General features: G+C 40.1%; 1 protein-coding gene across 7 annotated transcripts in view; it reads right to left on the bottom strand.

The window, feature by feature from the left end:
- The window catches only part of GRM7 (glutamate metabotropic receptor 7), an 872,169-nt gene that overhangs the window by 195,163 nt on the left and 652,699 nt on the right, over positions 1 to 24,307 (bottom strand). The window lies entirely within an intron of this gene.

Below are 24,307 nucleotides of genomic sequence, written 5' to 3'. Positions count from 1 at the left end.
CTAACATAATCACAGTCCCCACCTTCCCCTCCCACCAGGAATGTGGTCTTTAACCAGACAAACATGGAATTTCCTGGGCAGTGGTAGCAAATTTACTGATAGACCCCTTCTGTTCCCCTTAGAAGGGCCACCTTACCTAAAACAACACATTATTATTTTTTTTTAATTTTTTTAATGTTTATTTATTTTTGAGAGACAGAGAGAGGGACAGAGCATGAGCGGGTGAAGGACAGACAGAGAGGGAGACACAGAATCCAAAGCACGCTCCAGGCTCTAAGCTGTCAGCACAGAGCCCAACGCGGGGCTTGAACTCATGGACAGCAAGACCATGACCTGAGCCAAAATCGGATGCTTAACCCCCTGAGCCACCCACGCGCCCCTAAAACAACACATTATTTGTTGATAATTTCCTTTTTACGTTTCCTCTTGGCCCTTAAAAACCTTTTTCCTTGACTACAGTTCATTAGAAGTCCTATCTATTTTCTCTGTGGGATGCTGGCTGATTCATGAATCACTGAATAAAGCCAATTAGATCTTCAAATTCACTCAGTTGAAATTCTTGTTATTTAACACGGTGTACGTATGTTTTCAAGCTTTATATACATACTCAACAATCTCTGGATTTTTCTTCAACTTCCTTTTTATTCCACTGGAATGTGTGTTTCAGTTCCATCCATGTCCTTGCCTGTAATTACAGTTGCTTCATTTTCACTTCTGTGTAATATTCTACTCTGAATATGCTGCAATTTTATTAGTAACCCATCCTTCTGCCAATGGGTATCACTTGCTGGGTAAATTGAATCACTTTTCAGTAATCCTATTTCCTAATTTTTTTCTAACACATTTTTTGTAATGAAGATCTAATTTTCGTGTCATAAAATTCTCCATTTTGAGGTATCAGAATCAGTTGGCTTTTAATAGATTCAGAAACTTTTATACAGCATCACTACTGACTAGTTCTACATTTTCATCACCCCAAAGCAAACCCCATATATTAGCAGTCACTCCTAATCCTGCTTTTATTCTATTCCTGGCCATTACTCTTCTACCTTCTGTCTCTATGGATTTGCTGATTCTGGACATTTGATATTAATGGAATCATGCAGAGGGGAAAGGAGATGAGGTGAGGAGGAGAGACAGAGAGAGAGAGAGGGAGAGGGAGGGAAGCTTCTTTCACTTAGCATGTTTTCAAGTCTAGTCATTATTATAACACATCAGGACTTCATTTTTTTAGCTGAATGATATCCCTTTGCATGGATATGCCACATTGTGCTTACTTACGCATCATTTGACAATAATTGAGTTGTTTCACTATTATGAACATTCATGTGCAAGTTTTTGTGGGGATACACATTTTTGACTCTCCTGAGTAAACACCTAGAAGCCAAGGTGCAAGGTTATCGCGTAACCCCATTTTTAACCTTTAGAGAAAATGCCAAAATATTTTCCAAAGCAGCCACTCCAGTTCACATCCCCACAAGCAATGAAGAAAGAGGGTTCTAATTTTTCCACATGGGTGCTAACACCTGTTTTCATTTGCCTTTTGATTACAGATAGTTCCTCATTTTAAAATGGGGATTCAATAAGAAAATCCATATGCAAAGTTATTAAGAGAATCAAATATGATAGTAGGTATCAGAATGCTATTTAAATTGCTAGGTGTCCTTATTATAAAGCTGATGGAATCAAGGAAAGTAAAGAGCTACAGAAAGCATTTCTTTAGTACACCAGCAAGACACACAAGATATTTTAATGACTAAGTAAGACAAGCCATCTTTGAAATTCAACTCTGTGCCAATTCATTTACAATTCTAATTAACTCTTAAAGCTGAAACACCCTAGAGTTTGAAGCACACCTCTTCTGCATGACAGTGGTTTGTCTTTACCAGGTTTCCAGGGACTGATGAGGGACTGGCTTTCAAAAAAAGGAAGAAAAACTTTGCCACTCCATTTGGAAGAACTTCCTAATTCATAAGCAAAAAGCAAATTTTCCTGGGGCGCCTGGGTGGCTCAGTTGGTTGAACTACCAACTTCGGCTCAGGTCATGATCTCATGGTTTGTGAGTTCAAGCCCCGCATCAGGCTCTATGCTGACAGCTCGGAGCCTGGAGCTTGCTTCGGATTCTGTGTCTCCCCCTCTCTCTGACCCTCCCTCATTCATGCTCTGTCTCTGTCTCAGAAATAAGTAAATGTAAAAAAAAAAATAATTTTAAAAAGCAAATTTTCTTTTTCATAGCATTACACATGCTAATTGCTGTAGGGACTTTTTTTGGTCATAAGCTTGCACAAAACCCAGCCAGAGGCCAGAGAAGAAATGTTAGGGTGAAGGCTTTGGGCGGAGAGGTGTAGTCTACTTAGCTTTTGTGCCCCCAGTTCTCTGCTGATCTAGGCACAATAAATCACCTCAATAGACATGTTCTATGGCCTCTGAGTATTTAGAATCCCAGTTCTCATCTATAAGAATCAACCATCTGAAAGTTAATTTTAGAGGTCCATGAAGAGGAACCAACTTTTGCATAATTTGGCAAATGGACACTTAGTTTGGGGGTGGAGGCTGCTCTGAGTTCCTCTCTGAAATACAAAGGCACAGTGTGGGAAAAACTCAGCTTCTCTCTTACAAGCCAAAGTCAAGCATAAAATCACATCCCACTTGCCAAGTCCCTATTCTGATAACCTGTTTGGTAACCCAGGTTTACCTAGCATCTACTCACTTGATTTTGTTAGAAAAAGAACAAAAACAGCAAGAAAAACAAGATCCATGATAAATAATGCTCCTAGAACAGCTGATATTCCTTCTGAATCCTCAGAACACAATTAAGCTGTATTTAATTTTATGTTCTTTTCATCACCTTAATTTTTTTTTTTCTTTTTTGGTTGCTGTGGAGCACTGCATTGCTTTATAAGCCCTGAATCTGACATCTAGCTGGTACTCAGTAAATATTACTGATTTGAATGTAATTTTACCAACACTACAAAAACTGCCAACATGCTTATACACTTTTCTCAACCAACAGAACTGATTAAATTAAACCTTGGTATTTTTTAGCCTTGAGGAAAGAGTGCACATTTAGTGATATACTTTCTACAGCCTGGCAGGGTGGCTCCTGGCCCAGGGGCAGAAACAGTCAAAGAGGGCCACAGAAAAAGGCTACGTATCAAAATACATTAATGACCTGGGCAGAAACTCCTGTTGTAGTCATGGAACCATCAGAACCAAGAAGATAAGCTTAAACCCGGTTAAATTTTGGACACTGCTGCAAAGCATATTCCTTCCAAATACTATTTTCATCTTGCCAAGACAAGTTTCAGGAAGAAAACTGTGCTGAAGCTCTCTTTTCTGCCCTGTTAATACAAATTGCAGACCACACCAGCCTTGGTCAGTAGTTCTCACACATTGGAGTACCTTAAAGAATCTGTCAAAACAATAGACTTTCTCCCCTAAAGATAGACACCTGTGCAGTTAGTTGAAGCATTTACATGAAAATGATCATTCCCTGGGCTGCCTTCCCCCACCAGCCTGAGTTCCAGAGGGGAGGAAGCTTACACATACCATTTCTGAGGAATAAGCTCTGCTAGCACAGGGCCTGCCATGATCAGGCCTCTAAAGCATTTTTTGCAACTGACCTCAGGTCTGAGCCTTGGGACAACTGTTTTGGGGAAATGCAACATGAAAAGCAAGTACCTGAAGCCTCTTGCATTGAGACTGGGGTTAAAACTGAACCAACCCATTTGCCTTTCCATGTATTTATTTTATTTGTTTGGAGAGTTACTCTCCTTTCCTCCCAATTCTCACGAATCTGCTGTGGTTGACCCTGCTGTTTGCCTCAAGCTACAGAATCGGACACTCAGTTCCTAAAATAGCTTCTTGTAAGAAGGAAACCAACAGGAGCTACAAGAGCCTTTCTACTTGGCTTCCTCAGTGACAGCTGGCTTTCCCCATGTGAGCGATGCAAGAGGGAAAACAAGGCAAAAGCCACAAAGTTTTTAACAGACTAGCCTTGGAAGTGGCAACCCCATCACTTTGCCCTATTCTACTGGTCACATAGATCCATCCTGATATATCGTGACAAGAGACCACACAAGGGCACAAATACCAGAAGGCAGGGATGATTGAGGTTTTCTAGTAGGCTACCACATGTCCCCAGGCTCAACCTTCATCTATGAGAAACAGGAGTCATTAGATTAAATACCTGAGTTTTTGTTCCTGGTGAGACAACTCTAAGTTGTGTCCTATAAAGTCCATCAGACAGTGTCTGGGGGAATAGCTCCAGTTGCCAATAGTGATAACTGGTATTAGCTTTCCTCTTTTCCCTACAACCTCACCATGCTTCCTGGGATCCACCTGCCCTCAAACCCTTGGCTCAGAATCACAAATAAAGACAGCTCATGGCTGTCATGACCTTTTGGTACTATGTTCTTCTACAAAGAAGAATGAAAACCCATGCTTATTGTTCCTGAACATTGTCTCCCATGAAGGCCCAGCAGAAAAGCACCAGCTCCTCACCGTGAGCATCTTGAGGAGCTGGGCCACTGCCAACTCTTGTGCTTGGTGCCAATTTTTAAAAGGTATTACTCTCCCTGTGCAGATGCAGACCCCTAGACTTTTGGCCTGGCCAGTGGATGATGTCACTGTGGGATGATGCTCTCCTTGGGGTGGTGGAAGCATCTAACAAGATGCACAGTGTGGCAAGTGAAACAACAGCTGGATTTAAACTCCCCTTGACCCCCTGCAGTTTGGATAATGTTATACAATATCTTTATTGAGCAAAAATTCCCTTGGGGCGCCTGGGTGGCGCAGTCGGTTAAGCGTCCCACTTCAGCCAGGTCACGATCTCGCGGTCCGTGAGTTCGAGCCCCGCATCAGGCTCTGGGCTGATGGCTCAGAGCCTGGAGCCTGTTTCCGATTCTGTGTCTCCCTCTCTCTCTGCCCCTCCCCCGTTCATGCTCTGTCTCTCTCTGTCCCAAAAATAAATAAATGTTGAAAAAAAAAATTCCCAGTGGATGTCTTCTGCTCTATTGGATGCTTAGAGGAATATTTATTGTTGGTCTCCCTGGGTATGGGGAATGGATAGTCCACATCTTCAATGCCTGATAAAGAATCTTACTATGCAGTCAAGGAAATAGAACACATGGAGGTTAGGTAAAGAGGTAGAGTTGTAGAAGTGCTTCCTGCTCATGTCCCTGAGCTTCCCTTGTGCTTCCTGTGACTTCCAAGACATTCCCACACCCAACAGTGGTCATCCCAGCTGGCTCCTAGAACTATTTTGTGACTGTCTCAGATTCATTAGTAAAGCAATACTCTTCATCAACTGCCCAGTGCTCTTTCAACTTTCCCCTACCTTTTTTTTCAAATGGAGTATTATATATAATACACATATAATTTTTAGACGTCCATCCTCCTCCAGTTGCCTCAGCCCTGGGTCTTCTAAATCAGTTATGGTTGTTCAATTTCCTGAGACATTAAAAGTTTAGGAGATGGGCATTATGCAATTCTGGCCAAAGATGCTCAGGGGTCTGTGGGGGGACATCTGGGAAAGGTTCCTCTTAGAAAACAGGCACAGAGGAAGATGTGGTATATCCTTTAGTTTGTGGTCATTTCTGAATGAAATACCTGATACTCTCATGACTACCCTGTAACAGTGAAGAAGGTGAGCTTCAGGACAAATGACAAAACAAAAGTGGAAGAGTGGAAAGAGGGGAAGAATGACCTACATCTGCATCCTTAGACTACTGAGATGCTGAATGAATCAGCCCCAAACCACCCTGTCTGTAGTTTTCACATTATATAAGGAAATACATTTCTTATGGTTTAAGTCAATTTGAGTCTTGCTTGGATTTCTGTTCCTAAAAGTCAAAGATAGCTCAATGGCTTCACTGGCTAAGCCATGCCTGGATTCCCACATGCTGTGGTTTGTTTCTACTTGTTACATTGCCATCAATTAGGCCATACATTCTGTAAGAATGAGGACTGTGTCTTTAATTTTATATTCCCTAGATGATTGACTACAGCGCCTTATTTACTGTAGCACCTTAATAAATAGGACAAATGGGAGAAGCGAAACTTGTACTTCAAAGGAACTTGTGAATGTGAAACAAGGCACAAGGATCCCCTTGCTAGCTGTGTGTGGCTTGCAATGTTATTTCTGAGTCTCGGTTTTCACATCTGTGAAATGTGGTAAAACACCAAGATGTAGAATTAGCCAGATGTGGGTTCATATCCTAGCTCCGCAATAATCTAACAGGTCAAATTTCTTCACGTTTTTGTGCCTGTTCCCTCATCTGTAGAATCAGACACTAACATATCTCAAAGTATGGAAGTGAGAGTTAAATAATATAGTATATTTAAAGTATTTAGTACTTTCTATGTCACACATTTAATACTCTGTTAATAAAGCATTTGTTGGGTTTATTGTGTGGAGGTGATACACATGTACTACTCATAATGCCTGATGCATAGTAGGAATGTAGTAAATCACTATGGAAGAAACTAGAGATATATGTCTTGGTTGTGAGACTGAGATGGTCCAGCTCTTAATACCCTTTAGAACTGAGGGAAGTTGGCAGTTGAATGTAGACCATGGAAGTATCTCTTACCTGTGGGAATTAAATACTGATTTTATTTTCACTTCGTTAAGTTGCCTATTGATTTCAAACAGAGTAGAAGATAGCAGTCAATCACTAAACAGAAACTTGATAAATATCACAAAAGTTTGTTCTTTCTTCAGGATTGGGGCTCCCTCTAGATTTTGAGAACCTTCTGTGAGGCTGCATGATTTACATGGTGGAGGTGAATCAACCATTCAAGAACCTAACCTCTACCAGTCTGAATTGTAAAATGCAGGCTAGTTATTCCCTAGGTTAAGGTTTTGAGAATGACTATAATTCTTCTTGTCATGCCAGAATTTGACATCCTAAGGACAGCACTGAGCAGAAGTGTCAGGACCCTGAGTCTGACTAGATATGTACAAGGAAGAGTAGGAACACGCATTAAGGCAGGCAGATGAACCCTGAGCATCAGGCAGAGGTCTTTGAAAGTCCAAACAACCACACTAACAGTGGGCTAGGAACCAAGGTATGAGAACCTGAAGAAAGTCCATAAAAAGTCATGGAGCAAGAAAACTGGGCAATATGTACACGCAGAGAGTCTCTATAACGGTAATGACCCTGATCCAGTGATTCTACTCTTGAATGGAATCCACTCAGAGTAATTCTGCTCTCTCCTAAGGAAATAATTATTAGGTTTATTGGGCTGGGTTGTACCATGTCATTCCCGGAGGGAACTGCCAATCACAGCTTTCTTTCACCCCATCAGGTAGTGGGCCATGACACATACTGAACCACTGATGGTAACCCATTCCCCGGGTGAAGCAAATGGACAGGTGACTCATACCAAGACAGAGATTTCCACTTGTCTCCCCTCCACCACCTCTCCACACACAGTCTGGAGCTACGCAGGGAAAGGCTCTTTCCCTCCCTTTCCATGAGGTTGTGAAGACGTTAGCCTATAAGTCCTGGTGACCAGGTCTGCAGACTCAGAAGGTGTTTTAAGCATTGTGAAAAGAGATGAGAAGATGAGAAATTGAGAGAGAGCAAGAGACTCCAGATGAAGGGGTCCCAGATTTCAGTGATTTTGGAGAGCTCTCCTATACACCTGTTTCACAGCTTCATCGCACAGGTGAGTAAACTGGCCTCTTTCTGCTTAAAGGAGTTTGAGTTAGGTTTCTCTCCTTGGCAGTAAGAGCACATTACATCCATAAAAATACACAAAGTGTATGAAGAAATTTAAAGCACAAAGATGCACTTTGCTACAAAGGTTTAACCGGGGGTGGGATTTGGCACATCTTTTGATAAACTTTAACACAGACATTAAAATTATTCTTCTTTTTATTAAAAAAAAATATTTTCAAGCACTTTACCATATGGCAGGTACTAGGTAACAGGCTCTACCTATTTCATTCAAGACTCACAACCACCCAGGGGTAGGGACTGCCTAGTCTTCTTTCACAGAAAAGGAAACTGAGGCCAGAGCTTACAAAACAAACCCAAGATTATATAGGCAGTAGTGGCAGCCAATATGCCAATCTAGATTCTTTTAACTCCCAGAGTTCATGCTCCAAACCTCTGCTAAATGCTTATCAAAACCATGTAATAACAGATTACTTTGTAAAGTTAAAAAAAAACAAAATGGTGGAACAGAAAACCACACATAGAGAACAGCAATAGCCCTATAGGATGTATACAGCAAGCAGACTAGGGAAAAACGGCCAAAATGTACATTGAGGCAGAACCTGGGGTTATTTTAAAAGCTTCTTTTTGTATGTTTTTAAAAACTTCCTAGAATAAGCATGGGTTACAATCAAAATGGGGGAAATGTGCTGGGAAAACTCTTACTTTATTTTCAGCTATAAGCTCCCAAGGTAAAGCCTCTTTATAAACCCAACTCTTGGGGTCAGAAGAGGTCTTGGATGTTATTCTACCTCAAGATGGGCTTGAGGAGCATGAGATAAGAAAGTGCCCAACAACAGTAGAGATTTTCTTTACCATATTTGCTGTCCTTGTGTTGTTTTCTCTCCTATATCCCTTAAATTTCAAACTGTGCTGCAAGTACATTCCCAAAAGCTTTTGAAGTGACCCTTGGAGAGCTGGCTGGGGTTCGTGGTCAGATAAGCTTTGACAGAAGAAAGCAGGTCTAATTATAGGACTTACTCCTGCTGCTTATTTGCCCCTGCTATGAATATTCTGGATGACCATACCTGGCCCATGTTCATGTTCATACCTCAATGTCACTCCAAACCAATGGAATGTCACTGCCCCTACTGCTGTTTCAGTGACTGCACTAGCTATTCAGGAAGGGCATAAGGAGGGTCATAAGGAAGGTCTAGTTTCTACCTCATTTCTCTGCTGTCACCCCTGTCCTGTACCTCTTTTCTTATAACTTAGATCCTTGCCCATCAGTGGTGATTCATAACTGCTGTCTCCCCTTTCAGTAGTCTGCTGCCTTGCCAAATCCCCTAAGTTGAATGAATGTGTGGATGGATGGCTAGCTACTTTACTGGATCGATGGATTCTTTCAATTCAGAAGCAACTCTTATGAACCAGAAGCTATCTTAAACATTCATTTAACAAACATTAACCTAATACTATCCTGAGTCAGGAAGTGTGCTAGACAATGGGATCTATTCATTTACTGCAATAATTATTTTGTGACTCTACTAGACACTGGAATGTCCAGGATAATGAACTTTCCAACTCTAATACATAGCAATTTTCCAAGACTCTTTCTAAAAATTCAGTTTCCCAGACTCTATTCCCAAAGATTCTGATTCAGTCCACTTTGGCTTGGATTGAAAAAAAATGCATTTTGAATAACACCAAAAGATTAAATAACACATGGCTCATGATGACTTCTGAGAAACAGTGAACAGTGCTTCAAAGCATCTTCTGAATGCTTTGGGTCCACACAGGACCACAGTATGGTCCACTTAGGGTCCACACTGAACTCGATCCAGCCCACTGGTAGTTTCAGTGACCTCTGGGGGAGCAAGATGGAAAAAGAGGGGCTTTTCCAGAGACACGGAGAGTTTGTCGTCTTACAAAAGCATCAGCAGAATACACAACACTATGCTGAGATACCATCCCTAGTTATCCTTTATTGTTCTTAAAGTCAGGATGTATTTCCTGGAATCCTCTCTCCCCATCATTGTATCTTTATAACAAAGCCCTTATTTCCCAGTATCTCCCTAATCCAGCCACACGCTAATGTGACAGTGACAGTGACCATGATGGCCACAAAGGCTAAAATAAAAAAAAAAATCCTCTCTTTCCCCAACAATTTTTTCTGATGGTGTCACTGTCAGGAAAGAACTCCCCTTGCAGTTTTCCCAGATTTGCTTATTTCTCTCAAGTTTCAAATGTGTCAAAAGGCACTTTTATTATTTAAGTGCTATTAGCTTCTGGTCTTTCATGCACATGACCGAATACAGCAGGAGTGCATCTTGCTATCATCTCAGAGATGCTTTGCTTGCCACACTGTTCTCATAAAGTACAGTGCAGCAAAATGGAATGCATATGACCAGCAAAACACTCAGGGTCTCTTAGACTCCATCTGTTACAGGCAACGAGGAAACTTGCTTAGGTGGTTTCAAGGTTTAATTTAAGATATAGGGCAGGGGAGAGTTGGACAGTTTCACGTTAGAAACAAAAATCCTTCTGTATGTCAACTGTTCCTTCCCCTTCTCTGACCTACCTCTTTGTTTAAAGCCACCATAGGAAATAACTGATGACAAATAGCTCTCTCATGGGAGAAAATGGAAAGAAAATGTACTAACTAGGGAAAAGAAAAAAAGAAAAAAAGAAAAAAGAAACATGAGAGCACAGAAGCATTTTTCCTGTTTTTAAAAATAAGTTTTATTGTAATAACTATCACTAATAACTCTGTATTTAATCTTTACCCTGGAGAATACACACATACAGACATTGCCAGCTTTAACATTTACTACAAAGGTAGACTCTATACTAATGCAAAAGGGTAAGACTCTTCTCACTCAAAATCTCTTCTTTACTATAAACAATTCTCACTGCATTTGAATTAAGATTCTAGAGCATTCAGCAGAAAAGAATTTGGGTATTAGCTCCGTCTGCCATAACACAGTGTCATAGACTGTGGCTTAAACAATAGAAATATATTTTCTCATACTAATGGAGCCTGAGAAGTCTAAGATCAAGGTTCTGGCCCATTTACTTCCTGGTGAGAGTCTTCTTCCTGGCTTACAGACAGCTGCCTTTATGCTGTGTCCTCACACAGCTGGAAGACAGTGCTGGTCTCTCTTTCACTTCTTATAAGGGCACTAATCTCATTACGAGGGCCACTTCATGACCTCATCTAACCCTAATTACCTCCCAAAGGCCCCGTCTTCAAATACATTGGCATTTGGGGCTTTGACATATGAATTTTAGGGGGGATACAATTCAGTCTATAGCAATTCAGAGGCCATTGTGCTTTTTACCAGCTTGCAAACTTGATGTGTTATTTGAACTCTCTGAGTCTTTTCCTACAAGTCCAAAGAAAAGAAATTAAGAAGTACAAACATTCTGGAAGTATTGGATGTGACCAGAGCTCAGCAATGTTTGAAAAGGAATTTTCTGGCTGCAGGTATGCATGCATACATGCATGTATATATGGTTGTTGGTGGGGAGGCAATAAAATGATCACTGAGAGACAAAAGGGTAGGTTTTATAGCACTGAGGGCCAGCAGCCATGGGTCTCCACATGGGAAGAGAGGTACATATAAGATGGTATACATGGGAATACAAGGCCAAGGGCACTTGAGGATCCTGGGAGGATTGGCTAAGTGGGAAAAGTAGCACAGGGAATTGTAACTGCTGTTTTTGGCCTATTTCTATGTGTCCAAACCCTAGATTTCTTCTTTTTTTAAGTTGACTTCATTTATAAATAAGGAAGGGATGACACAGCATGAGAGGAGAGTCAAATTTTGGGTTTCAAAAGCTAAGGTCAAGTCATATTACAACGAATTTGATCAGAAAGAGCCAGTCTATTCCATTCTCTTCTATTTATCACCAGGCTTAATGAAGATTCCAGATGGTATAGTCCAAGTGAAACCTGAATAGGTCTATGGACCTTCAAGATGGGCTAGAGAGGAAACAAAGTTACAACCCTCTGTAAGCTGCTTCCCTGAATAAAGCCCAAGGTTAAGATACTAAGTTCCACACTCCAGCATGAAGAAGGAACCAGAGAACATAAATGTCCATGTGACATATGGAGGTAGGTGGGGTTCTGGGGGCTTCATCCAGCTCCATTGATCCATTGAGAATCAGGGAGCCTTAAATCGTTTTTATGCAGGAAAGTGATGAATAACTTTATCTCCATTGAGTTCCTAATGGCTCAAAAGGGCAACTCCTTGTTTCTTTTATTTCTAAGGGGCACAGCAGTATCTGAGGGAGGCCAGGCCTGAGTATATCTTGTAGTAAGGTACCTCAGACATGAACCCCCAGACAAGAAGAGGGTCCCCTGTAGCAGGAAAATGATCAAAGACTGAGGCCACACCCAACCACCACCATGACTCTGAGGTCAGTGTCCTTATGCCACTGGAAACCTAGGAAAAGACAGAAAGCAGAGAGACTCTGGTCTGCTTAACATTATGTTCTATTGCCCAGTGGAATGGGGCCCAAACTAGGAGTATATAAATTTATTAATTTAAAAATAATTCTTAGCACACCTGAATTTTTGGCCAGATACTTCTACCCTCTATGTCTGGACAATCATCCTGTTATCAATTTAGCTCTCCCACCTCCTACTATGTTCTTTAGGAAAAGTAAAACCGGGGTTAGAACGTACTTACCACTCAGAATTTGGAGGGGTACAGGGGTGAGAGGAAAACAGAATCTGGGATATGTTAGGAAGGGAAATCCCCAAGTTTAAAATATATTGAAGGGATGTGCAGTAAATATGTGGGAACTTAACTTGCCTTCACAATCAAGTTCAATATTGCACGCCGACAGGAACATTTCTGATGTCCCACTCTGGAAAGAAGGCCATTGGGATGATTTCACCCAGGGAATGAAATCTGTTTTAAATAGGAATCTGAATGCTACAATTACAGCTCAATTGTCTATGTAACAGCATTATAAGCCTCACACAAGGGCAAGCTATGCATTGGGTCCTAGGAAACACACTTTCCACATCCTGAAGCCCCCTGGGAAATAAAAAGGAAATAATCCATAAAACGTGAATTTGTACTGGGGTCAGTCTCAGTTGATTCTGGGCTTTAGATGCATTTTGTCTTAATGGACAAATGTTAAGAGTCCCATGACGGTGTTTTATTACACCTAGAGAGTCATTTGAATGTGGGGCATAAAGCAGACAGAATTTAGAACTAAGTGATGCGAGGAAAACCAGAAATTAAGAGGATTAATAAGATTAAGATGGGACTCTTATGTGCCTAAACTAGACACAAGCCTGGCTGTCCACTAAAGTGGCTCTTAAACCTATTCAGCAGGTACTTGCCTGCCTCCTTCTTGTGTTCCTGACTTTCCATCAGGGTTTCAGCAACCATGGATAATCAGATGACCAAGCTCTTTGGGAAGATTATATGTTCCAAAGATGGCCCATGTTATGTGCTCCTCTTATTATATGAAAGATATTTTCTCCCTCAAAAGGAAAGATCTCTGTTTCTTCTTCTTGGATCTGGGTAGGGGTTATGATTTCCACAGTCAACAGAGTATGGTGGAAATGATGTTATGCTTTTTCCTCAAGGTTGGGTCCTTGGGCTATAGTTTCCACCTGTCTCTCTCAATCTCACTCTTAAGATGCTTGCCCCTTAGCAGCCAGCAACCATACTGTGAGGAATCACAAACGAGTCCATAGGTAGAGAACATGGATAGATGATTCCAGTGCTCATTCTTTGAGCTGCTTCAGCTGATGCTAAGTAGGGCAGAGGTGAGCTTCCCCACCAAACCTTGCCCAAGTTACAGATTCATGAGCAAAAGAAATGTGTCTTTCTTTGAGCCAAGTTGCAGGGTAATTTTTACACTGCTAATAGGTAACTGGTACTGATGAATGCGTCCCAGGTGCTACTATAGACTGGATTGTGCCCACTCCCACAGCCCTGCCAATTCATATGTTGAAGTCTTTACCCCCAGTGGACAATATTTAGAGATGAGATTTTTGTAGATAAGGGTTAGATGAGATCATGAGGTGAAGCCTCATAACTGGATTAGTGTCCTTCTAAGAAGAGGAATAACACCAGAGCTTTGTCTCTGCCATGGGAGGACATTGCATGAAGGCAGCCATCTTCAAGCCAGGAAGAGGGCTCTCACCTGGAAGAAAGCAGGTCAAGCACCTTGATCTTGTACTTCCCACCTTCCTGAACTGTGAGAAATAAACTTCCATTGTTTAAATCACCCATTCTATGGTACTTTGTTATAGCGGCCCAAGCTAACAAATAGAAATGCCTAACATTACTCAAGCACAAAATGGCGGAATGATTCCTGGATAATCAAGAAATTATCCTAATTTTGCTTCACTGGTAATTTGGAGTTATCTGTGGCCTCTCTGACCCCTGTCCCAGGTAATCAGGAATAAATAAATGTTGTTATTTGAGTTGGATATTAAAGTAACTTTACAAGATCACATAACAACAAAGGTTGTAGACTCAGCCCAGGTTACGGATAAACCTATCAATTTTCAAAAGGAAGGGCAATTTAATGGCTAAATATCAGTTATTATTAAACACTTTTTTAAAACATTTATTTATTTTTGAGAGATAGAGAGAGAGAGAGAGAGAGAGAGGAAGCACGAGTGTGGGAGGAGCAGAGAGAAGGAGACACAGAATCTGAAGCAGGCTCAGGCTCTGAGCTGTCAGCACAGGGCCCTACGTGGGGCTTGAACCCACGGACCATGAGATCATGACCTGAGCTGAAGTCGGACGCTTAACCAACTGAACCACCCAGGTGCCCCTAACATAATCACTTTTAAGCTCTCCTGAGTAGCAGTTTGGTTTCATGAAGAGTAGTACATTTATAGCAAGAAAAAAAAAACTGGGTTGAAGTATTCACAGTGTCATATTTTAGTTGAACAAATCAATTTCTCCAGACCTCAGTTTCCTCAAATGTAAAAATGGACTGAGAATAGTGTCTCTTTAGCAAAGTTCCTGTGAGGATCCAATTAAGTGGTTTAATAGAGGGAAAGTGCTCAAAATTATTACATGAATGAGAGTTATGAATGGCAGTTTTTTAATGATTTTTTTAAAGGACTAATGTTAAAAATAGCCATCTAAATCTTAACATTAATGAGAGGTCCCCTTTTCACTAAGGAAAATTGAAAACTTACTTCATTAACTTACTTTCTGAGGTATTACATGAAACTTGTTTTCCATTTACTGAAAGCCATGTTACTAATTTCTACTTGGACAGTTCTAATTGTGAATACCCTGGCTTCTCAGAGTTTGATTGGCTGATGTTAGTCTTTTAGCCAAAACATGAGCTACAGGAAACCAGAGCTGGCAGCTGTAATATTATAATTTTGACGTCTGAAAAGTCCAACCAGTTCTGAGGTATTTTTCTTAGCATTTTAATGTCAATGAGTTAATGGCTTAGTGACAGGAGCAAGGTAAAGTCAGGAAAAGGAATCTGAGATGTGCAATCTTTTCCTAGGAAGACAGGCAGGAAAACTGTGGCTGGCACCTTTTTATAACTCTTGCTTAAAACCTACCATGCCTGAATTACATAAGGTGAGAGGGAACACCCAGGCCATGACAGGCAAGATGAGAAAGCTTTTTCATGATTCTTTCTGATGGACTCTACAGAGGAACTATCAAATGGCATTAACTTGGAGCTATCTCCATCCTGGGTTTGATTTTGTAGAACCTCACTGGTATAGATAGAATTCCCTCACCCCTTGGAAAGGCTGCAAAGGCTCTCTCAGCAGAAGACTTTCTGAAGTCCTCCTTCTGAAGAAAGGATTGCACCACAGCTGCTCCCTCTGGAGGCTTAGCTGCAGGGTCCTGAGCCATCTTAAACCTGCGTTTTGGGCAGCTGTTCAGATCCCACCCCTGCCACATGTAACCTAGGTAAGCTTTGGACAGCTACTTAACTTAAAATGTGAGGATAAAAGAAGTGATGAATTATGAAACCACTGTGTAGATGAATTACGATAATCCAAGCAAGTGTTAGTGCTTGACCCATGTAAGCCCTAAAAATAACCAGCACTATAAATAATAACTACTGTTATAACACTATTTATACAAATTATCCTCCATTTTATACATGTTTATTAATATCTACTAACTACATGTAAAGCAAGTGCAACGCAACTTCTGCAAAATTAAAACAAACAAAACATCAAGAAAACACTTGTGATCTCTGCCTCAGTTTAACTCAATGGAAAGGAAACAGGACAACTGGAGTCTCAGTGTGATTTATGCAGCCCTGTCCTATTCATTGTCTCCAGTCTTGTCACGTCCTGGGACCATGATGCCAAGAAAGTCACAGAGTGAGAAAGCTGCCATAGCCATGCTTGTGAAAGGAATTCTAAGCAGGATCAGTGTACTCCAGAAAGATTGGCAACAGAGAGATTGATGTTCTAGGTGGTAGGCTGTGAATGGGGCCTGCAGGGAGGTGCCTCTCGGCAATGTAAAACTTAAGATTCTCTCATCAAACAGGAGATTCATTAAGTCATGCCAATGCAAATAGCCAAGCTCTGTGTTAAACAAGGCTGGGTTAAATCAGAGTCTGGGTTATATCTGAAATGCTATGTCACTAAAGAGGAGGCTGAGTCATCAACAGAAGCAAAAAAAAAAAAAAGGAGAGAGAGAGACTGCTGAGGTAAATGTTAGCAATACCCATCTTAGAACTCACAAGTGCTTCACTGGTACACATCCCTATTGTGGGGTACATACATGGGGTCTGGTGGCTTAATGCCATCCAACCCTCCAGTTTTCCAGTGCATGCCCTTTGTTCTCATTGCATGCTCACCAGGTGACTTCAAATATCCAGCTTCTTTTGGGGTGCCTGGGTGGCTCAGTCGGTTAAGCGTCTGACTTCGGCTAAGGTCGTGATCTCACGGCTTTTGTGAATTCAAACCCCAACTCGGGCTCTGTGCGGACAGCTCAGATTCTGTATCTCTTTCTCTTTCTCTGCCCCTCCCATGCTCATGCTCTGTCTCTCAAAAATAAATAAACATTAATTTTTTTTTTTTTTTAAATCTGGCTTCTTCTACCATTGTTTTAGGAATCAACTATACTGGTCACATCAACATGAATTTAGGTAGTCTTAACAATTCTATTCTCTTTACAAATGAATGAACTAACCATCTAATTTTTATATCAGTCACATGAAGGAGTCACTGCCCCCTAGTTTATGCAGCAAAAACATTTGGCCCTAGGTATATAAGATCTAGGAGATAAGTAAGTCTGAGATGGTATGGACTTTCAAGGCTGAGAATCCAAGCCTTTGGAGTAGCTAAATCATCAATTTGATGGGAGTTCTCCAGGTGACAGGCCAGCCTCCCTTGCTATACCTTAATGGCACTATGAAACTTCTTCAGAATGCTGGGGAATTATCACAACAGATAACCATCATAACTAGGTAATGCTTTAGTGTCCCTTCTGATGCTAGTTTGATAAAATATTAGCAAGTATTGTTTTCTCACTCTTATTTTTATCATTTAATCCCTTAAAATAAGAGGCAAAGAGCTAAGACAGAAGTTCTCAATGAAGTGATTTTTGCTCCCCAGGAAACATTTACCAGCGTCCAGAGACATTTTTGTTGTCACAACTAGGGGATGGGGTATTACTGGCATCTAGTGGGTAGAGGCTAGGGATGCTACTAAGCCTCCTACAATAAACAGGACAGCCCCCTGACTCTCCACCCCACCTTCCCAACACACACACACACACACACAGAGTGATCTGGCTCAAAATGTCAATAGTCCTTCTATTGAGAAACCCTTATTTAAGAGAAAATTTATTTCCTTTTTCTTCTCCATCTAATACTGCACTTGTATTCCAAAGGAATAGGAACTAACATCTCTTTAGCATTTTACTCTCAAATGTATTCTTAATTTTCACAACACCCTTTGAGGTATTGATCAGTATCCCTATTTTACACAGAGGGAGAATGAGGATCAGAAAGGTTGAATAACTTGCCTAAGTTCCCATAAGAACAAGAGTCAAACTCAGGTTTGTCTCATACACTAGATATCCTTTATGAATTAGGATTCCTAATTTGAGTTCAAGGGAAAAGAAATCCAGCTACTTCCTGAAGAGCAATTGAATTTTAGAGATATTAAAAACTAAGCTAAGCAAATTTTCACTGAAAAGGACTCTGGAGAATAAAATCAAGTGCTTATGTCATATGGAAAGTATTGCACTGAGTGGCACAGTAAGCAAAAAGTCACACCAGCTCCTTCAGTCATGGTATATACTTAACCGAAGTCAGGCTCACACCCTAGACTTAGATTGTACCATGCAGTGATTTATGTCAATCATTAAATTCTTCAAATAAGATGGCCCTATAGTACTTTCAGAGAAATCCTGGGAGCAGAGCCCAAGGGCTTCAGGAGACTCTCCAAGAAATCAATTATCCTCACTGTCACAGATGGAAATAGGAATGGGGCACTGACTGGTCATAGCCATCCCAACCAAGACCCCTCTGATGAGAAAAGGAGTGAAACACCATACAGTGGCATATCAAAGACTATAATCTGGGATTCACCCCTTAGTTAATTCAGGATTGACCATTTTTCTTTGACTAAAATTCTCAAAATTTAGCTTTCATCAGAGTCACCTGGGAAGTCCATTAAGGAAACAGATATTTGGGGTTCCTATTCCAGAAATTCTTATTCAATAGGAATCTGCAATATTTACAAGTTCTCATGCATGAGGTCCTTCTAATTAAAGCTTTAAACCAACCTATACTGAAAGTAACCTAGAGTGAGCCTCTATATCCAACCTTATGTTTGTCTATCCCTGATATTTTTCAATGGGAGAATTATATACTTTTTGGTATGTGATACACTCAAATTATTTCTTCAAAGAAAAGAGACAAAAGGGTAGCAGAAAATAGTAGCAAACTAAATTCAACAATACATTAAAAGGATTATACACCATGACCAAGTGAGATTCATTCCAGGAATGCAAGGATGGTTTAACATCCACAGACCAATCAACATGATATAACACGTCAATGAACCAAAGGATAAAAACCATATAATCATCTCAATCAATGAATAAAAACAAAAGAAAAATTAAACAAAAACAAACAAAAGAAACATTTGAGAAAAATCAACATCCTTTCATGATAAAAACTCTCAACAAAGTGGGTACAGAGGGAACATATCTCAACAAAATAAGGCTACATATGACGATCCCACAGCTAATATCTTAGTCAATGGTGACAAATCAAAAGCTTTTCTTTTAAGATCAGAAACAATACAAGGATGTCCACTCTCAGCACTTCTACCCAACATAGTATTAGAAGTCCCAGATGTTAGGCAAGAGAAAGAAATGAAAGGCATCTAAAGTGGAAAGGATGAAGTAAAACTGTCACTATTTGTATATGACAGAAAACTCTGTCATAAAACACTGAACACTCCTCCAAAAATGAATTAGAACTAATAAATACAGTAACTTGGCAGGATACAACCAACATATAGAGATCTATTATATTGCTATGTACTAATAGCAAACTATCAGACAGAAAAATTAAGACAATATTTCCACTTGTATTTGTATTGAAAAGAATAAAATACCTATGAGTAAATTTAACCAACGAGGTGAGAGACCTGTACTTTGAAAATTATGAAACACTGATGAAACAAATTGAAGGTGACATGAACAAGTGAAAAGATATTCCATGCTCATGTGTTAGAAGAAGTAATATTGTTAAAATATCCATACTACCCAAAGAAACCTACATATTCAATGCAATCCTAAACACCAATAGCCTTATTCAAAAACTAGAACAAATAATACTAAGCTTTATGTGTAATCACAAGAGACACCAAATAGCAAAAACAAGCAAAACCAATTTTGAGAAAGAAGAACAAAGCTCGAGGAATCACAATTCTAGATTTCAAGACATACTACAATGTTGTAGTAATCAAAATATTATGAGACTGGCACAAAACAGACACACAGATCACAGAACAGAACAGAAAGTTCAGAAATAAACACACACTTCTATGGTCAATTAATCTACTACAAAGGAATCAAGAGCATAAAATGGACAAAGTCTCTTCAATAAATGGTGTTGGGAAAACTAGACAGCTACATGCAAAAGAATTAAACTGGACCACTTTCTTCTACCATATACAAAAATAAACAGTATTAAAAACTTAAATGTAACACTGGAAACCATAAAACTCCTAGAAGAAAACATAGGCAGTAATTTCTCTGATGTCAGCCTAAGCATTATTTTTTTTTCAATCTGTCTCCTTAAGCAAGGGCAACAGAAAAGCAAAGTAAACAAATGGAACTACATCAAACTGGAAAACTTTTGGAAAGAAAATGAAAGAAACCAGAAACAAAATGAAAAGACAATTTACTGAATGGAAGAAGATGCTTGCAAATGATGTATCCAATAAGGATATATCAAACTATATATATAAATTCACAAAATATAAAAAATTCACAAAACTCAATGACCAAACATACACACACACACACACACACACACACACACACACACACACACAAACAAAAAATCTTATTAAGAAAATGGGCAGAGGACCTACACATTTTCCCAAAGAAGACATAAATATGGCCAACGGACACATAAAAAGTTGCTTAACATCACTAATCACCAGGGAAATGCAAATCAAAGTGAGTTATTACCTCAAACTTATAACGGCTAAAATAAATAAGACAAGTAATAACAGGTGTTGGTGAGGATGTGGAGAAAAAGGAACCTTCACACACTGTTGATGGCAATGTAATTGGTGCCACCACTGTGTAAAACAGTATGGAGTTTCCTCAAAAAATTAAAAATAGAAATACCATATGATCCTTTAATTCTGCTACTGGGTATTTACACAAAGAAAATGAATACAAAAATTTGAAAAGATGTATGTGCCACTCTGTTCATTGCAGCATTATTCACGATAGCTAAGATATGGAAGCGATCTAAGTGTTTATCAAGAGAAAAGTATAAAAGGAAGATGTGGTGTGTGTGTGTGTGTGTGTGTGTGTGTGTGTGTGTGTTGAGGAGGAAAAGCTAAGATATACATTATTGAAAAAGGTGGAAAAGAGGCAAGAAGGGGATGGATGGACACACACATACACACATACACAGGAATACTATACAGCCATAAAAAAGAATGAAATCTTGCTATTTTTGGCAAATGGGTCTACCTAGCGGTTATTATGCCAAGTGAAACAAGTTGGACAAGATAAAGACAAATGCTGTATGATTTCACTTATACGTGGAATATATAAAAAGAAAATAAAACAGAATAGAACACAAACCAATTCATGGATACGGAGAACTAACTAATGGCTGCCAGCGAGGAGGTTGGGGAAATTGGTGGGAAGACAGGCAAAAATAGGTGAAGGGGATTAAGATGTACAAACTTTCAGTTGTGAAATAAACAAGTCACCAGAATGTAATGTATAGCATAGGGAATATAGTCAATGATAATGAAATAATTTTGTATGGTGGGACATAGTAACTACATCTAATATGGTGATCATTTCATAATATATAAAAACAGCAAATCACATGTTATATACTTGAAACTAATTTATATATCAATTATAATTTAATAAAAAATAGTATTAGCTGCTCTCTTGTTTGAATTCCAAGTACACACACCAGAGCTCTGCTAGAAGCTTCATTTACAGTAACTTATACTGTAAGTATACTCACCCTTACTCACCCCAGTCAGTATCACTACCCCCACCCTACAGCTGAGGAAATTGATTAAGTCAGTCACTCAAGGCACACAGTTAATAGTGAAGAACAGGGTTTAGCTCATTACTAAAATGAGGTATTGCTCTTGAGGAATTTCTTGAGTAGCTGAAAGATAAGACAAATATGCATATAACTATGGATAGGAAAGACAAAGTCTAGAAAAAAAAAAAAAAAAAAGACCTGCCATGCCCCTCAAAGCTCAGAGAAGCAAAAGAGAATATCCAGCGAAGGGCTCAGATCACAGGTGGTCTTTCAAGTATATGTGGAGCATATGTTGAGTATATGTTGACCACACCCACTGAGTGTGGTCCTCACAGGCTCAGGAACAGACAGAAGTGTTAATTTGCGAATGTAGGTGGAGGGTAGCTGGGCATCCATTTCATTATTCTGAAGGAAGACATAGTCCAGGAGGAAGCAGAATTGGCCTAGAGGTGAGAAAGCCCTGGGTATGTAACAAGGAATTTCAACTTGGTGGCTGTTGGGGGAGGTTGTGGTGGTTGTTTCTGGTGTTGTTTTTAATCCATTCAGTGACAACTATTCTGAGTGTGCACTTGTCCTACAGGAACACCAGGAGGCAGAGGAGAATGTGGAAATAGATGACACTACTGGCTGTATGGTCCTAATGAAAAACACCAATGTGCAGACTTTATGGGTAATCTGTTTTCTATGCAACAGCCTTCTTAGGTTGAATTCTCTAATCCCTCCCTGAAATGCTCCTAGGATCTGAAAGCAATTCCCTACTCCCTGGACTCATTTATTTTCTCCAGGTACTGCCTGGCAGCCATCTGTAACTGTAAACAAGAGTTCCATTTGGGACAATTAAAATTGATTTTCTATTATGCTAAAAACACTTAATTAGTATTCCTGCCTTCATCACATTGATGAATTTTTTAAACACAGCGACCCCTTCTAGTGTCTGGGAGGGGGAAGGACATCTTCCAGGTCTAGACTGGCCAAACACATGGCTCCCCTTCTTGTGTCTTTCCTACTCTTTTTAAGAGTGTCTATCTTAGCTTCTCCTCTTCAGAGCAGTAGCTGCTGGGGCCTCTCGCAAATGTGCTCTGGGGTGGTAAAAATATTTTCCTCAGTATCATCTGATGGCTTTTAAAGAGTATTTTACTTCAGGGCACCTGTGTGGCTCAGTCAGTTAAGCATCCAACTTCTGCTCAGGTCATGATCTCACAGTTCATGAGTTTAAGTCCCGTGTGGGGCTCTGTGATAACAGCTCAGAGCCTGGAGACTGCTTCGGATTCTGTGTCTCCCTCTCTCTCTCTCTACCCCTCCATCATTCATTCTCTATCTCTCTCTTTCAAAAATAAATAAACATTAAAAAAAGCATTTTACTTTATTTCATATCCTAGATTTGAAGGAAGAATACCGAAAAACCCATCCCTCAAATTTCCATAAGATTCTCCTCTCGTCAAAAACACCCAAACAAATAAATCAGTAAACAAGAAAATCCAAAACAAAAAGTTAACACCACCCCCACCCCCCAGACACACAGAGATGTATATTCGCTTCCACCTACAAAAGGTACTTCAAGGGTCTCCCTTCTTTTAGAACCCAGAAATAAGGAAAATAAAGGTTGAGTCAAAGCACATTCACATCAAGGGCCAAATATTTTACATCATCATATACAAGATATCCATGTACGTGCATACACATATGCAAGTGGGTTCACTCTCTACAATGATTGCATACGGGCTCTACAGAAGTTTTATCATTTTTTTATTTTTTTATTTTTTTTATTGTTTTTTTTCAACGTTTATTTATTTTTGAGACAGAAAGAGACAGAGCATGAATGGGGCAGGGGCAGAGAGAGAGGGAGACACAGAATCAGAAGCAGGCTCCAGGCTCTGAGCCATCAGCCCAGAGCCTGACGCGGGGCTCAAACTCACGGACCGCGAGATCGTGACCTGGCTGAAGTTGGACGCTTAACCGACTGCGCCACCCAGGCGCCCCTTTATCATTTTTTTAAAAAGAAAAATTGACCTTCACTCTGGAAGTAATCTACCAACCTCTTATCTTTCTACTACACTTAACTTTTTTTAGTAAAATTGAATTTCACATGTTTCAGGTTTGGACATTACGTACACTGCTTACTCTGCTTAACATGAGCTTCTCTCAAGAACAAAGGTAAAATGGTGTTTGTGCTGAAAACAGCTACTCAGGGGTCTTTCCATGGTCACTGATTGGTGCTTTTAATTTCATGGCAGTAACTCCTGAGAGTGGAGGCTGGACACACACTGAAGGCGTGATGGCGATGAGCCTCCTTCTCCCCAGGGCCATCTCTTCCAACTCTGCAGACAGGCACTGACTCTTTTGTAGTCTTATTTAGACACCTCCGGTTTAGCTTCATTAAAAGGTGATTTACAGCAGTTCTAAAACTGGATTGGGAAAATAAAAAAAAAATCTTAAAAAAAAAAAAACGTACTCATGCTTCCCTTGGGGCTCCGCCACATTTGGCATGAGATGGTGCATCACTGGGTCTGATCTTCTTGGGCAAAATGCAGCTGAAGAGGTGGAAGTTGACGCTTATGACAAATGAGAACACACTAGGTAATGAGGAGGCCACTCAATCTTAATGACAAGAGGTCACGGTGTCAGGTGTGTGCCTACCACCACTCAGCAGCCTCTGAATGTGACCAGGAAACAAACAGATTCTGTTTATCTTTGGAAGGATAAGGGAGCAGTCTCAGCTATGATTTTATCTTGGCATTGATGTTCAAGTACTGTAGTGAACATCTGCTCTTTTTGCTAAGTTTCTAGATGATGGAGACATTAATCAAGGTTTCCTCCATCCCTGCAGTGAAGGACTGGGCATGTAACCTAAGCCAGTCCCTCTCTTTTCCTAGAATTTGAAACTGAGCTAAATGAAATAA

The sequence above is a fragment of the Leopardus geoffroyi genome, chromosome A2, assembly GCF_018350155.1.
Source record: "Leopardus geoffroyi isolate Oge1 chromosome A2, O.geoffroyi_Oge1_pat1.0, whole genome shotgun sequence".
NCBI lineage: Eukaryota > Metazoa > Chordata > Mammalia > Carnivora > Felidae > Leopardus > Leopardus geoffroyi.
The sequence above is the reverse complement of the archived record's forward strand: the minus strand, read 5'-3'. Positions and strand labels throughout refer to the sequence as shown.